This window comes from Amblyraja radiata, chromosome 3, assembly GCF_010909765.2.
Source record: "Amblyraja radiata isolate CabotCenter1 chromosome 3, sAmbRad1.1.pri, whole genome shotgun sequence".
In the NCBI taxonomy this organism is placed as follows: Eukaryota; Metazoa; Chordata; class Chondrichthyes; order Rajiformes; family Rajidae; genus Amblyraja; species Amblyraja radiata.
Genome location: NC_045958.1, coordinates 21,013,201 through 21,031,077, shown reverse-complemented (window position 1 = coordinate 21,031,077; position 17,877 = coordinate 21,013,201). Strand labels below are relative to the sequence as shown.

Genomic DNA, 17,877 nt, shown 5'->3' with positions numbered 1-17,877 from the left:
GCTCCACAGTCGAGAATTCCAAATATTTATGACCCACTGGCTCATCTCAGTCCCAGGGACAACTTGTACAAAGTCAACTCTTTCCTCAGTGCTGAGATCCTCCACGCCGGTAAGGCATTTCAGGAATAAATACTGTAGTCATATTTAAGTCCCACCTACAATGTAGCTGGAAAAACTGATGACTGTCCAATATCTGTCCTTGGCTTAGTCAACTATCAAAACATTTTTGAATGTTTCTAACATTCAAATTCTTTGTTTTAAACTATTTTAACAATTTTATTTCAAAACAAAAGCCTTATACACGGTTTAAATTGCATCCATTGTATAATAATTTTTAAGGAGTAAATAAAACTGACATAGATTCCTTGCAGCTGTTCCTCTCCATTTAAATGAACAAACTATTACTGCACCAGGTCTAACTTGATGTTTTTTGTTTGGGATATGCCCAATCATGAATGAGGGAACTGATGCAACTTCACACCCATTGGGAGTTAAAAGTCAGATCACAGTTGGGAAGACACCATTAAACTGCTGTCAGGATTTTGACAGTCATGCAAATATGTGCCATAATCCCAGAATTGGAGGCACCTGCACAGAGAAACACAGTTACACATGGTATTCTCGTGTTTTTCTTGTAAAACTCAGGTGACTGTCATGTGAGAAGATTCAAAGTTATATTAGGATACCTATCAGGTATAAAATCCTGTTTATCATGTCTTAGTCGGTTTTAAAAGATCAAAAATATGGGGGCAGTTAAGAAGTCACCATCTCCCCAAATGTAAATATAGAGAAGCATAGTTAAATTCCATGTTTGGAAAAATGCCACAAAGCTAGGATTCGAGGGATAGAGTTATAGGGAGAGTGTTTAAGAAGGAATTGCAGATGCTGGAAAATCGAAGGTACACAAAAATGCTGGAGAAACTCAGCGGGTGCAGCAGCATCTATGGAGCGAAGGAAATACGCAACGTTTCGAGCCGAAACTCTTCTTCAGACTGATATATAGTTATAGGGAGATATAGTCAGAGTTATACACTGATATCGTCAGACTGATATCGTCAGAGTTATAGGGAGAGTTTGGCCATGCTAGGACCCTATTGGAGAAAAGGAACTGAGGGGTGATCTTAGAAGTAAATAAAATCATGAGGGGCACCAATAAGGTGAATTAACGCAATCTTTTTGCCAGGGTTGGGGAATCAAGAACTCGATGGCATAGGTTTAAGGCGAGGGGCGAAAAGATGAATAGGAACCAGAGGAACAATTTTTGCCCCACACAGATTGTGGTAAGTACATGGAATGAGTTGTCAGAGGAAGTGGTTGAAGCAAATACATAAAGACATTTAAAAGATATTCGGACAAATACATGGATAGAAAAGAATGGGACAAGCTTAGATAGGGCATCTTGTTCAACATGGACGTGTTGGGCCCAAGAGCCTGTTTCCATGCTGTATGACTATAAATTGACATTAAATTCACAGAACGTTAAATTTCTAGGACAATGTCTTCACTTCAGCCGAATTTAAACATTTGTAGTGGAGGAGGGTTACTTAAAAACATAAAAGGAAAATGACTTCCAGTTAGTCTTTCATTATAACATTAAACTCCCATACAGCTTTTACTTCCTGACCCTTCCCCCAGTTAGGAAAACAATCAAATCCATCCTGACATCTGGAATATCACTGTCTGCCAAACGGAAGAGAGGACTAAAACTGCCGTCAGTATTTGTCATTTACTGCAGATTTTAATTGCAAGTTTCACACCCTGTCGATTGAACAATGAATTTTAACTTTAACCAGTATAAATGTTTCATTAAATGTCTCCTGCACAGATTTCTCTGACCAATTTATATTCCTGACAAATCTGAATAAATAAAGCATCCTAATCATTTCCTGATTAATGATACAAGCTTTAAAAGTCCAAAAATACACTGTCCATTAAAGTTTCATCTGCCCCATAATCCTCTTCCATAGTTATCCAGCTCTCACCTCATTTTTCTCTGCCGTTGAATCGGTTCCACATTTAACTTCGACTCCGGAGTACATAGTGCTGACTTTTGGCATGCAGAATTGCAATTCCCCGGGATTTAAGTCATATACATATAGTGCAAATGCTTCCAGCTTCTTCTGTCTGCCACATTCCAGCAAAGCCAGCCATTTTCAGCCCAAAACGGACTCGCAGGCTGAATTAATGATGCAAGCCTGCTGACATTCTCTGCAAGCCAAACATCTTCCACTTAAAAAATAATTCGATGCAAAGTAACACATTCTCAGCATGTGATAACATAGGTTGAACAATTAATTATCTGCTGGTTAAACATTTGCCCAGAAGTTGCCTAGCCCGGCTGTTTTGCTCTTGGAAGACAAGTCAGTGCTATAGTACCTCCCCCACAGTTTATGCTGCTGTTTAGCAGCTAGATTGAAGGCACCTCCCAGAGGAACTGAAAGGACTGCCTTTCTGGTGGGTTCTTTTCATGCATACAGCAATACAGCGGCTAAGCCACCTATCTCCGTCATCGAAAGAAAGGTTTGTTTATTAGAAATTAGATTTCTGATGCATTTAATCAGGTACTGTAGCTTTTAAGCACTGTAAATAAAGGTGCTTTATAAATTAAATCTAGCTACAGAGCACACAAGACAGACTGTGGCAGAATCTTCATCAGTAATGGATGATACTTTCTTTGAAAATTTCCTGTAAACTGCAGATCTAAACATTCTTTGCAAAATCCACAACAGTGTCAGGTTTCCATTTTTATATCTAATTTATACATAATGAGGGTACACAAAATTGCTGGAGGAACTCAGCGGGTGCAGCAGCATCTATGGAGCGAAGGAAATAGGCGACGTTTCGGGCCGAAACCCTTCTTCAGACATAATGAGTCTCATTTTGTTCTCAGGAAATACTTCCATATTAAAAGCTGTATTACAACGCTTGCCAATAGAGAACATTTCTGCAATAACTTGGCACGTTTCTGAGATGTGCACAAAAACAAACTACAATGACTTCCACTTATATAGCATCTTATATACTGAAAACATTTGCAGCCTAGACCATAGGGTTGCCAACTTTCTCACTCCCAAATAAGGGCCAAAAGGTCAAAATAAGGGAAAAATTCCCGACAGCAATTCATTGACCGACTCGGTCGTGGCTGGATGAATGATGAGTTGCCCCGGGTGCTGGACTGCACACATAGCCCAGCCGACGGGCCAGCTGAGGAATTTTGGTCCTGCACCCCATCCAACTCATGAACCGATGATCGGCCATGAGAAGGAGGGGTGGTGGTGTCGGCGGTAAGTGAAGGTCGGACAGCTGGCCGGGCTGCCGACCGACGGGGCCACGGACTAGATGTTGCTGCAGCACTCCATGGGCTGCACTACGTCGAGACGGGTGAGGCGGGGCCGGAAGCGGCGCTCCGACCCGACAATCCCCGAACAGTAGTCAAATACGGGACAAGGGCGGTCCCGTATGGGACAAACCAATTTAGCCCAATATACGGGATGGTCCAGCTAAAACGGGACAGTTGGCAACCCTATCAGACTATCACATAAACCAACCTCCCTTCTATTGAAGGAAGATCGCAAAATGCTGGAGTAACTCAGCGGGACAGGCAGCATCTCTGGAGAGAAGGAATGGGTGACGTTTCGGGTCGAGACCCTTCTTCAGACTCTTCAGGTTCCAGACCTCCCTTCTATTGACTCCATTTATACCTCATACTGCCTTGGCAAGGCCAGCAGCATAATCAAGGACGAGTCGCACTATGGCCCCTCCTTCTTCGCACCTCTCCCATCAGGCAAAGGGTATAGAAGTGTGAAAACGCATACCTCCAGATCAGGCACGTGCCGTGAGTAATTACTCAGGGTAGGCAGTCAGTCGGCTTTTAAAAATCTTAAAAAACGCGCATGTGCAGATTGTTCTCCTCTCCGGTAGGCAGTCGGTCAACTTTTATAAAGTAATTTGTCTTCAAAACTCTTATCTCTTAATAAAGTATTAAAAAACATATACTGTATTTCTCGGCAATGAAGACACTATTTTTTACCCAAAAATAAGGTACGAAAATTTACCTGCGTCTTGGAGGCCAAAGGTTAGGTTGTTAGCCAAGAAAGATAGACTTGGCTATCCCTCAGATGTTGCTGTACTGAGGGATAGCCAAGTCTATCCCTCATTGCTGGCAGCTGATGGGAAGCGTCCTTAAAAGGACAGTGCCGCTGGGAGGGGAGAGTTCCTTTCACAGCGTGTGGGGAGTCTGGCCCGGGTCAGCACGGGCAGAAGCGTTGAGAAGGAGGGGGTTCGGGATGATTCCAGCAACTCACTCACTGCTGCCGCGGCGCTCCGGGCGCGGGGCCACCGCTCTGTGGCCGGGGAGGGAAGCACCCGTAGTCAGGATCGAACCCTCAGAACCTTCTGCCGGCCGGCCCGCCAGCCAGCCACGGTGTCCTCTGGCACAGGCGCAACCGGTGAATGTGGTGGCTGGCGGGTAGCTACTGGGCAGAAGGCTGGCTGCTCCGTCCCGGGCTCGCGCTCTCTCTCTCTTACTAGTCCCGGGGCAGGCGACCTGGGCGCTACAACCAGTTCCGAGACAGGCGACCTGGGAACTGTAGCCATTCGCGGGGCATGCGGCCGACCTGGGTGTCACAGCCAGACCTGGGGCAAGCGAGCCGACCTGGGTGCTACAGCCAGTCCCGTGGCACAGCAGCTAGTCCTGGGCCTCGCAGGCGACCTGGGCGCAACAGCCAGACCTGGGGCAAGCGAGCCGACCTGGGTGCTACAGCCAGTCCCTTGGCACAGCAGCTAACCCTGGGCCTCGCAGGCGACCTGGGCGCAATAGCCAGACCTGGGGCAAGCGAGACGACCTGGGAACTGCAGCCATTCGCGGGGCACGTGGCCGACCTGGGTGTCACAGCCAGATCTGGGGCAAGCGACCAGGGAACTGCAGCTAGTACCAGGGACGCGAGGGATCTGGGAACTGAACCAGTCCTGGGGACACGAGGGATCTGGGAACTGGAGCCAGTCCTGGGGCACGCATGCGACGTTGCCGACCCCTGGACTAAACCAGAACCCTTCATCCTTTCCCGCCATCCTTTTTTCAAAATTTTGCAACTTAAATTGGGGGTGTGTCTTCATAGCCGGGAAATGCGGTAATTGTCCTACGTGTAGGACTGGAACATTAAAATTCTTGCTTGCTCCAGCTTTACAGGCACATTAAACGTAACAACCTCACAAATAAATTGACAGTATATTATCAGATATTTTGGTGAACTAAATTGGCAAAGGATATTGTTACACAAGTATGCAATTGGGTAGTAACAGGAATTAGTCAAGAAAACGGCTTCGACAATTTAGCAACTTGAATTGGGGGTGCGTCTTCATTGCTGGGAAATACGGTAGCTCAAATAAATTTACTTACCACATTATTTGTACACAAACTCCATTCTTCTCTCTTTGTGTCTTAAGATACTCTTAAGATAATGACAATCCATGTTTGAAAAATCCACCAAGAAACCTGCGCTGTGCATTACATGCACGCAGTCCACTGTTCAAAGGGAGAATTTCAGCTGCCTTTATAGACCGTTGCCATTGAAGGCTTAAAGCAGTGTCGACGGCACGCGAGTTGCACATACTTTCGCGTATTACATGTACTGCGGATGAAAGGCACGGGAGAATTATGCCTACCTAAGAGATCGATCTCTTAGGTAGACATAGTTCTCCCGTGCCTTTACTATTTATATTTAATAATTACCATTTTATAAGTTCAGTCAGGGCAGGCAGTGCCTACCTTGCCTACCCTGATGGCACGCGCCTGCTCCAGGTTCAGGGACGGTTTCTTCCCAGCTGTTATTTTGCCGTTATCCCTACCACAACCAGAGAGCAGTGCTGAACTACAATCTACCTCTTTGGTGACCCTCAGACTATCCTTGATTGGACTTATCATGTATCTATATGCTGTAAATGGCTCAATTGTAATTGTATTGTCTTTCTGCTGACTGGATAGCAAGCAACAAAAGCTTTTCACTGTACCTCGGCACATGTGACAACAAACTAAACTAAAATTCTACAACTTTCAGGTTACTTGCTTCCTCTGTATGTCATTTCTGTTCTAAATCATCCCTATGTGATAATGGTTCTGCTTTTAACTCTCATCACATCCCAAGCATGGGAGACATGATGCAAAATGCAATCAAGGATCACAGTGCCATCAACACTGCAATCTGTCTGATTTAGTTTCAAACAGTTTCCAGAAAGAATGAGCGTTTTCATTGGAGACTATATGGAGCAAAATTCTATTCACTGACTTCTTCTTCTTCTTGTAGGATTCCGGCAGTGTAAACGCTGCTAAGCGTATTACTGCCCTCCACAGGTCAAAGTTTGAACTAAATCCTTACATACAGTCCTGTAACTTGCAGGAATTGAAGAACAGCCCTGGATATCAGTTGATGTTTCTCACTGTGTCCAAACAAAGATGAAACTGAAAATGCCTCAACTCCAAGTCCTGTCAGTCTAACAAACAATACTTCTCTTTCTACCCTGTACTTTTTACATTCTAGGAAAACATGCTTAACTGTCTCATTACTCCCACATTCACACAAGCCAGAAACATGTTTCCCTACAATGCACAAATAGTAATTTAACCCACAGTGTCCCAACCTCAATCTACACAGTTTAACTGAGTCCCTACGGGACAGAGATGTACAGAAACATATTTTCCTAACTTCAGATTGTATAGAAAAGTAGTGTCTACCCCTGACTTCCATTTCCCATCCTCTCTGCCATTCTTTTGTTAAGCCCTCTTTAATTATTTCTCTCAGTTCCACTCTCCCCAATAATACATGGATATCTATTTCTCTTCTTAAACTCTCCTTTGCTATGAGGTCCACCTGCTCATTCCCCCTCACCCCAGCATGCCCGGGAACCCAGCAAAAAGTGATGTTACACGCAAACCCAATTCTAGAAATATTCACTGACTTATGGATGTCAGGCAATATAACTAATTGCAATCAGTGGAGATGAGGTAAAGCTGGGTGCCATCAATTATGACATCATATACTTGAGAAATATGAGCGGGCTAGGAATATATTGAGAGATAAACTCAAGGTAACAGTGTGGACACAGGAAGAATAGTCTTTACCGGTGATTCTCTGCCTGCTTAAATCAATGAGAATGAAAACAAGCAATTGCTATTCTATTCAGCTGTCAGAGAGCAGACAGATGACGATGGTGTGATCAATTGTATCAGTGGCTACAGAAAGGTATAGAATGGCAAGGAGGAATAGATTTACATTAGTTAAGAGTCAAATACTCATCATTAGTGACTTTGATCACAGCTTTTCCAGTATTGCAGCATGAAAGGAAACCTGATCAGAAGGATTCAGAGCATGATGATCACAAATTTGGGAAGCAACATGATCAAGAACCTGTGGCCCAAGATAGCACTTGCATGTTGCACGGTTGAGGAGATTGAATGGATTTTTGTAATTGGGTGATTACAACATATTTGAAAGAGAGGTGAATGGAAACATTAGCAATATTAGCTCACATTGCAGCCTTGAAGGGAAGGGAAGATGGGTGGTAAGTAGTTTAGGGTCAAGGGAGCAAGAGACAGCTTTCACACATGTGTCAGGTTTCAGTAAGAAGACATAAAGGAGAGAAAATAATGATAGGAGTTAGGAGTTAAGGCTAGGATGAACAAAGATACACATTTTGAAGTACTTTGAATTTTCCATCTAAAATACATTTTTCCCCAAGCTAAATCTTACCATCTCAGTGAAATGGGAAATGACAGTTCAACCATGAAATTACTTGAATAACATGATCATTTGCAACCATGTTTATTTTTACCATTTAAAAGCCAGCAATGCGTAGCAAATATTTTAGTTATTTCATCACAGAATCGCTGAAGCCCATTAATTCTATTAAATACCACATTCTGAGTAACAAGCTGTTTTCCCTAAACCTAAATCTCTATTAACAAACTCAACAACAGGAAATAGCATTGTTACAAATCCTACCATCAGCGGCGCTGTATATCTGCCACTGCCTGTGCATGTGATTCCGGAGGCTTTCGGGGGAGGGGTGGGATTAAAATGCAGGTTAGTATTGGTTGTCGGAGAGGGATTTCCTCGGGCTGCTGGCTGATGAAGAAAAATCGTTCAGGCTTCCGTTCAAGTTTTTTTTTTAAATTGCTGGACGATTGCGTCGCTGGATTAAATTTAAACGGGACTAAAAACGCCTTCAACACCTTCCACATCACAGATCGCAATATCAGGATGAAACAAAAGGTATGTTGTTTATTTAACATAATATCTTGCTTTTTGGTGTGGCTTCATTTTAATCTTATGATACGAAAAATGTTATTTAGGCATATTACGAATCAGCCATGTCTTGCCTGCTGATATGGGCTTAAAATTCATGGCAACGGAAACATTCCAATCAATCACATTCCAGAAACATCCACTCTCAAGATAATCACATTCTTTTTTTTTGCACATTCATGTCATAAGAACATCTAATTCATCTGTATTTTGTGTTTTTGTCTATCCATGATCGATATTTTCATACACAGTACAGTTTTAGTCAGATGTATTGTGCAAAAAATAATGATTTTGATTATCTTGAGAATGGACGTTTCTGGATTAATTTATGGGAATTAAACGTTAAATTCCTTCCATTTGGCATATAAATTCATGACAAAGTGAGATTTAAAAATCATGTTATGTTATGAATTCTTGTGTGAATGGGATCAGTTCGTTATTTATTATTTGGATACTTAGGCTACTTAATTTTTTTTGCCTTTTCTTAAGAAATGGATAGATCTAGTAATTGATTAGATGAATTTAATTGATTTGATGAAACTGATGAATATGAATTTTTTGGTGGGTATTTACTATTTGTTTTAGCATTTAACTTTATCATTTCTACCTTTTTTTCTAAAACTGCAAATAATAACTTGTTTCTGTTCATGCTGTTCAGTTTTTTTTCCTTCTTTACATTTTAAACAGATGTCTCTGAAGAAGAAATGTGAAATTGTCAATCCAAATGCCCAGCAAACGAGAATGATTTGGACAGCATTCGCAGAGATTATCCGAATTTGGACCACTTCAAATGTGATGATCTACAGGACATGGGATAGTAGTGGGCAGAAAGGCATGCCATGCGTGGTTTGAAGAGAAAAAACTTGTAGTTTACAATGCCAAAATTGAAAAGTTGAGGAAAAACAAGCTGTACAGAGTTGCTTATTGGTTACAATCTGAGGAGTATGATGATGCTACTGATTATGATATGCCAATGTACCAGCTAGCAACTGATCTTCTCCATAAAGACTTGGTCTTTTGCTAGTAATTTCTTTACCTGTCTGTTACGGACTTACAGCATATAATACAACAATATTAAAGTTCTGATCTTGTGAATATGACATTTTTGAATTTTCAAAGCAATCTTTCAGTTACAACGGTCAATTTTGTAATTAGCTACAATTAGGTAACTAACTAATTATATGCTTTAATTTCAGGGCATCCAAGTAAGATGTTTCATATTTATTTCAGAATGCTTCAATCTATAATAACTGAAAATTTCATTCAGTTGACTTAATTTTTAAGAAAGTTATGGGCTTTTGACTGTCCTCGATCACAGCTTTTGTGTTAAGTCAATGGAAAAGCAATAGGGAACAAGATGCTAATTTTGGAGTATGAAAATGTCCATAACTTTTTTAATACTGAAGATATTAAAGTGAATTAGGTACCAAATTAAGGTTCTTTTTATGCTTTATCTGATGGGATAAATTACAGGCTTGATTCTTAAAATCTCAAAATTTTGTAACATTCCTATAGGAAACCATACCTCAGTCCTGGACTTTGGATTGCGAAGAATTAATAACAATAACTTGAAAATGAAAACATGCGTGTTAGTTTAAACCTTGATTTCACATTGCAAACTCAAACCATTTTGAGATTATCTTGGCAAAATTGATATGCACAATGCCTCAATAAACTACAAAAGACAAATCTCTTCATAATAAATTCATAAGCTCTAGACGCAGAATTAGGCAATTCAGCCCATCGTCTACTCTGTCATTCATCCATGGCTGATCTAACTTTCATCTTCAACCCCATTCTCCGGCTGACAACCTCACTAATCAACAATCTGCCAATTTCCATAAAAATATCCATTAACTTGGCCGCCGCACCTGTCTGTGGCAATGAATTCCATAGATTCAACACCCTCTAACCAAAAAAAATTCCTCATCTCCTACCTAAAGAATCAGAATAGTACTTTATATAGTAAGTATGTTTTGCAACATACGAGGAATTTCATTTGCCAAGTTAGTCATACAAATAAAAAGCAACAGAACACCCAAAACACATTTTAACATGAACATCCACCACAGTGACTCCTACACATTCCTCACTGTGATGGGAGGCGAAATAAAGTTCAAGTCCCTTCCCTTTGTTCTCCCGTGGTCAGGGGCCTCGAGCCATCCGTTGACGGGACGATCTTGACTCCAGTAGCCGGCGGCGTTCGGGCCCTCCGCATCAAGGCAATCAGCTCCCCCGCGCCGGGCGATCAAACCTCGCGTCGGGGCTGGTCGAACCTTCTGCATCGTTGGAGCTTCCCGACTCGGCCTCTCCCGAGACTGCGAGCTCTTGATGGTAAGTCCGCAGGCCGCGCGCGGTTGGAGCGATCCCAGGCAAGGGATCAGCTCCGATGTTAAGTCCACACCCCACGGTGGGGCTCACGACAGTCCGAGGAGGCCTCCAGCTCCATCGATGGAAGGCCGCGGAGCGTTCGGAGCATGCAATCCGAAAATTAATCACATCTACGGCAAGGTAAGAACCTGAAAAAAAGTTTCCCCCGATCCCCTCCCCCCACATAAAACAAACCGGAGAACATTAAAACAATCTTTTAACAAACACTAAAAATAAAATAAAGATGAAAAAACAAACAGCCTGCGGGCAGAGCTGCCATCCTTCGGCCCCCTGGTGGTAACTGGTAACCATTAGACAATAGACAATACGTGCAGGAGTAGGCCATTCGACCCTTTGAGCCAACACCGTCATTCACTGTGATCATGGCTGATCATCCACAATCAGTACCCCAATCCTGCCTTCTCCCTATTTTTAAGAGCTCTATCTAACTCTCTCGTGAAAGCATCCAGAGAATTGGCCTTCACTTCCTTCTGAGGCATAGAATTCCACAGATTCACAACTCTCTGGGTGAAAAAAAGTTTTTCCTCATCTCTGTTCTAAATGGCCAACCCCTTATTCTTAAACTGTGGCCCCTGGTTCTGGACTTCCACCAACATCGGGAATATGTTTCCTGCCTCCAGCGTGTCCAACCCCTTAATAATCTTATGTTTCAATAAGACACCCTTTCATCCTTCTAAATTCCAGAGTGTACATGCCCAGTCGCTCCATTCTTTCAACAAATGACAGTCCCGCCATCCTGGGAATTAACCTCGTGAACCTACGCTGCACTCCCTCAATAGCAAGAATGTCCTTCCTCAAATTTGGAGACCAAAACTGCACACAATACTCCAGGTGTGATCTCACTAGGGCCCTGTACAACTGCAAAAGGACCTCTTTGCTCCTATACTCAACTCCTCTTGTCATGAAGGACAACATGCCATTAGCTTTCTTCATTGCCTGCTTGCTGTACATGCATGCTTACTTTCAGTGACTGATGAACAAGGACACCCAGATCTCATTGTACTTTCCCTTTTCCTAACTTGACACCATTCAGATAATAATCTGCCTTCCTGTTCTTGCCACCAAAGTGGATAACCTCATATTTATCCACAATAAACTGTGTCTGCCATTCATCTGCCCACTCACACAACCTGTCCAAGTCACCCTGCATCCTCAGAGCATCCTCCTCACAGTTCACACTGCCACCCAGCTTAGTGTCATCTGCAAATTTGCTAATGTTACTTTTAATCCCTTCATCTAAATGAGCTATGCACAAGATAACCATGTACAAGATATAGATATTTTAACTAGAAGATTTTGCTTCCTAAATTTCTAAACAATATTTGGTTAGGTAATCTGGATTAAAACTGTACAACTTGGATTTGGATAAGGGGATTGAAGGCTTTGTGGCCAAGTTTGCAGATGATGCTAAAATAGGTGGAGGGGCAGGCAGCATAGAGGAAGCAAGGACTCTGCAGAAGGACATGGACAGGTCAGGAGATTGGGCAGAGAAGAGGCAGATGAAATTCAGTATAGCAAAGTGCAGTCATGCATTTTAATAATAAGAATAAAGGCGTTTATTTTCTAAATGGAGAGAGAATCCAGAAATCTGAGGTGCAAAGGGACTTGGGAGTGCAGATCAATCACTATTGCTCCATGTTTGGTTTTGCTGTTGCTGACCCGATCCGTAATCCATGTCGGGTTTCCACCATGCCATCCTGTGGAATGCGAGCAGCCATGTTTTTAGTTTAAGCTACGACTTCGAGCCTACAATACCTATGTATTTGGTTCCTGTATGCAATCTTATTAAAGTACTTATTATGAAGTTTTATGACAGTGTCTCGGACAAAACTCTGATTATTAGCAACCACTTTCTGTTATTTGCACTACCAGTTTATTTATTCATGTGTGTATATATTTATATCATGGTATATGGACACATTTATCTGTTTTGTAGTAAATGCCTACTATTTTCTGTGTGCTTAAGCAAAGCAAGAATTTCATTGTCCTATACAGGGACACATGACAATAAACTCACTTGAACTTGAACTTGAACTTGTGTCACTAGTACTTTATACAGGGAGTGCTGATGCAGGACTCCCAAAAAGTTTACATTTACTAAAATGTTTTGATAAATTAATTTATATCAGATTTAAGAAATATTAACTGGAGTACAAATAACACCAGCGCATGTTACGAACTGTGAATCTACCCCATCATACATAAAAATAATTTGACCAAAATGACAATCATGAGTATCAAAAATAAATCTTGAATAGGCAAAAACTAAAGCTATATAAACTTGCATATTTCACATAAAAATATTTAATGCTTTCAGCTAATATGAAAAGCAAGTAATTTTACCTTTGTGCCCTTTTATCTTAATGAAGGTAAACAAAATCATTTCCAGTTATTTTCTACAAGAAACATAGAAAATAGGTGCAGAAGTAGGCCATTCGGCCCTTCGAGCCTGCTGATATGGCTGATCATATGATCAAGACTGGCACCATTCACCATTTAAATTTGATATAGTTTCCTTTAATTAAAACAGTCATTGGTTAACCACCTTTATAACATGATAAACCTAGTCATTACATTACAAGAAGGATGTGGAGGCTCTGGAGAGGTAGCAAAGTGGTTCACCAGGATAGTGCCAGGATTAGAGAGTATTAGCTATAAGTCTGAAGAAGGGTCTTGACTCGAAACATCACCCGTCCCTTCTCTCCAGAGATGCTGCCTGTACCGCCGAGTTACTCCAGCATTTTGTGTCTAGCTACATGGAAAGGTTGGACAAATTTGTATTGTTTCAGCTCCCTCCACCCCAACCCCCCACCAGGAAATTCCTCCTCAACCTTCAGTATGAAATTCAGAAGCTAGACACTGCCTACCAGCATTTAACATTTTCCTTTCCCTTTATTTATAGAAAATTCACTTTGTGACCAAGCAGCATCTTACCCTTTGGTTGACTATTCTATGCTTATGCAATTTTCCCTTCTACATCTAAATGCCTTAAGATGCATTATTTCAATTAACTTTAAGTGCCCTCCACTGAACAGTTTCCAAGATCTCCAATAAACATAATGTGAGTTGACAGCACAGTATTCAAATGAAATCAGACAAATTAGCTTTTTCCTCAAATTTTATATTGAACTGCACTGACACTAAACCATAATCTTGTTTTTATCTGATTTAGATTTGCAACCATGGAGAATCATTAAAGGTTCATGCACATTCAGATCCAAGTCAATATTGTGATAAATTATTCTTCGTTCAGAACTTTCCAATCTCAGGTTTTAAATTTTTAACAGGATTAATTTTTAGTAGCTTGGAAATGTTTTGATGTTTGGCTAATGCCCAGTCTGCTGATAACATGCAAATTGAATAAATCAATTCTCATTTGGATGAGAATGTATAAGGCATGATTAGTAAGTTTGCAGATGACACTACATTAAGTGGTATCCTGAACAATGAAGACTGTTATCAATAGACAATAGATAATAGACAATAGGTGCAGGAGTAGGCCATTCGGTCCTTCGAACCAGCACTGCCATTCAATGTGATCATGGTTGATCATCCACAATCAGTACCTCGTTCCTGTCTTCACCCCATATCCCCTGACTCCACTATCTTTATGAGCCCTATCTAGCTCTCTCTTGAATGTATCCAGAGAACCTGCCTCCACTGCCCACTGAGGCAGAGAATTCCACAGACTCACAACTCTGTGTGTGAAAAATTGTTTCCTCATCTCCATTCTAATTGGCTTACCCCTTATTCTTAAACTGTGGCCCCTGGTTCTGGACTTCCCCCAACAACAAGAACATGTTTCCTGCCTGTAGCGTGTCCAAACCCTTAATTATCTTATATGTTTCAATAAGATTCCCTATCATCCTTCTAAATTCCAGAGTATACTCCACGCGATGAACTGCAGGTAAGCATTTACCAAGGCTTACAATGTAACGGACCTGTTAAAAACTGCCGAAATTGTCAATTTTTGCGCTGTAAATAATTGTGGAATTCGAGGTAACCATGGGAGACATCTATCCTACTTCAGAATTCCAAAAGTGAGGAGAAATGATGGTAGAGAGAAGCGACACCTGAAGGGACAACAACAGCTAAAGTGGTTGGTGAACATTGGCCGTGCAGATATCAAGATTGACAATATTTGGAATTATCACGTTTGCTCACTGCATTTCATCAAAAGTAAGGCATTATGTGTGTTTTTCCTTGATTCCTTTCGTATCAAAAAAGTTTCAGAAGTGATAAATCTGGCTGTAAAATGTTTAAATCGTCCATGATTCTCAAGTGGGTTTGTGCATGCAAAAAGAAAATGCTTCTGAAGCTAAATTTATCATTAAAAAAATCTCCAGACTTACGAGGGGTGTGTGGAAAAGTAAGTTTTCTATCATTATGCTATTGAAATGTATATTTTGGCAAATAATAAAATGTCCTGACAGCTTAAACACTCACTCCCTTTCAAAGATATTGTCAATTTGCTGAGATTGATTATGTCCAATTAACAGCTAACAATTATGCCATTCCTTGGCTTGCACCTGAGTAAAATGTAATTGAAAAATGATTTTTTGAACGATAAATTTAACTTCAGATGTAAAAACCCACTTGAGAACCATGGGCAATTTTAAAATTTTACAGCCAGATTTATCACTTCTGAAACTTTTTAGATAACAAAGTAATCAAGAAAAAACACAAATATTGCCTTACGTTTGGTGAAATGCAGTGAGCAAACGCGATAATTCCCAATATTTTCAATCTTGATATCTGCACGGCCAATGTTCGCCAACCACTTTAGCTGTTGTTGTCCCTTCAGGTGTCGCTTCTCTCTACCATCATTTCTTCTCACTTTTGGAATTCTGAAGCAGGATAGATGTTTCTCATGGTTACCCCGATTTCCACAATTATTTACAGCGCAAAAATGGACAATTTTGACAGTTTTTAACAGGTCCGTTACATTGCAAGCCTTGGTAAATGCTTACCTGCAGTTCATCGCGTGTACTCCAGTTGGCGTTACGTGGCAACAGTACGGGTCACGGGTCGTGATCTCACTGCCGTGCAACCTCCCTATTGAGTTAAGAAGTTGGGACATTATGTTACAGTTCTACAGGACTATTGGTGAGGTCACATTTGGAGCACAGTGTCAGTTTTGGTCACCTTATAAGATGTCATTAAGCTGTGAAAGAGGGCAGAGAATATTTATGAGGATGTTGCTAGGATTTGAGGGGCTGAGTTGGGCAGGGTAGGTCTTTATTGGAGCGCTGAAAGCTGAGGGGTGAACTTAGAGGTGTATAGAATCAGGAGGGGAAATAAATAGGACAAATGCACTGAGTGCATTAAGCAGGGGAGGAGAATCAAACACCACAGGACAAAGGTTTAAGTGAGAGGGCAGGATTTTATAGGAACCCAATGGGCAACTTTTCTCATTCAGAGGTTCATTAGAATACAAACAAAACTGTCAGAGGAGCTACCCGAGGCAGGTACTATAACAACATTTTAAAGACACTTGGACGTACATAGATAGGAAAGGTTCAGAGGGATAAGGGCTAAACACAGGCAAATGGGACCAGCTTGGCTGGACAATCTTTGTTGCCTTCCCATGGCTCGTTTCCATGCAGTATGGCTAAACCCAGTCTATGTCTCATAACCAGCTGTTACAGTTGCTATTTGGGCAGGACAAAGGCCCACTGATGAAGAGTTGGCTTTGTCTCAGTTAGCTAGTGTGGATTGGGAGTGGCAAATGGGCTAAATGTTGTTCATGACTGCCATAAAGAGAATGAAAGAGAAATACGTATTGGACAAATTCATCTCCTTTGAAGTTATGTTTGAAATAAATGCTTCTTCCATCTCACCTGCACCTCTGCTAAATATATAAACAGTAAAAGTAGAAATAATTAATCTGCTAATAGATTTCTTGCATTCAGTTAACAAGCATCAGTGTAATGTTATGCACCCCTGAAACAAGAGAGCCATTTTAACCCAGTCATAACATTCTGCACTGCTTAAATTTGTATTTCACACCTGATGAGAATTTGCTAATTTTTAAGAATTGCTGAACCTACTTTGAAGTTATCGGAATGAATGCATTCCACAGCAGAATGGAAGTTGACTATGCCTAGTAATATGCTGAACATAATTGGATTTCGGCTATCCCATTTTTTTCAAACATATATGAAATTTAGTTGGGTGGGTCCATTAATAGTCTGCATCTTTTCCTGCCATTGTTTCAAAAATTAATGTTAACTATTTAAAATCTGTATCCGTGTGAGTTTATATTTAATAAAATAATTTCATGTTACAACCTGGTTCTCCGTAAGGATAGAACATTTAGTCATTAGCTCAGAGGAACCCATTATATTTTTAACGGATACTGTGAATCTCAGATCTATATGAGCAAGTAAGTGGTTCACAACATTCATCAAGATACAGAATCAGAAAATCACAGTACAGTAAGAGGTCACTCAGCACATCTTCCATTCACACAGAAATGCAGAACAAATTTTACATAAAATTACATAATTGCTAAAGATCTATGAGGATCAACTGGCTGGAATATTCAAGGACATCTTCAATGTCTTGCTTCAGCAGACTGAGGTTCTGACTGGCTACAAAAGGACAAAAAGAGGATGATGACCTGCCTCAATGACTACTGTTCAGCCGCACTTACATTCACCAGAATGGAATGCTTTGAGAAGCTGGTAATGGCGTGAATCAACTTCTGCCTCAGAAATTACCTGGATCTGCTTCAATTTTTTTATTGTCACAATAGGTCAACAGCAGCTGCTATCTCAACAGGCCAGTGTTCATCAACAACAGCTCGACATTGAACACTATCATCCCATCAAAACTCATTACCAAGACATGAACCTCGGTATCTCCCTTTGCAACTGGATGCTTGACTTCCTGATCACCAGACCTCAATCAGTGCAGATCAGCAACATCACTCGCCTGCAACACAGATGCACTTTGAGAATGTGCGCTAATTCCACTGCTCCTTACACCGTGGCAACTCTTTACTCTGTGGCTAAGCACAGCTCAAATGCCATCCATAAATTCACCAACAATACTACTGTTGTTGGCTGAATCACGAGCAGCGATGCGTCAGCATACAGGATAGAGATAAAACACCTGGTTGAGTGGCACTGCAACCATCTCATGATGAACGTCAAAAAAACACAAGAAACTAATTGTTTACTTT

At 41.2% G+C, this 17,877-nt stretch overlaps 1 protein-coding gene and 1 long non-coding RNA gene across 2 annotated transcripts in view; both read right to left on the bottom strand.

The window, feature by feature from the left end:
• The window catches only part of mcc (MCC regulator of WNT signaling pathway), a 142,553-nt gene that overhangs the window by 98,011 nt on the left and 26,665 nt on the right, over positions 1-17,877 (bottom strand).
• LOC116970849 lies at positions 6,248-7,343 on the bottom strand. The gene is made up of 2 exons (XR_004411336.1): positions 6,955-7,343; positions 6,248-6,286 (listed from the first exon to the last, which is right to left on the bottom strand). It is a non-coding gene; the product is annotated as an uncharacterized LOC116970849 (long non-coding RNA).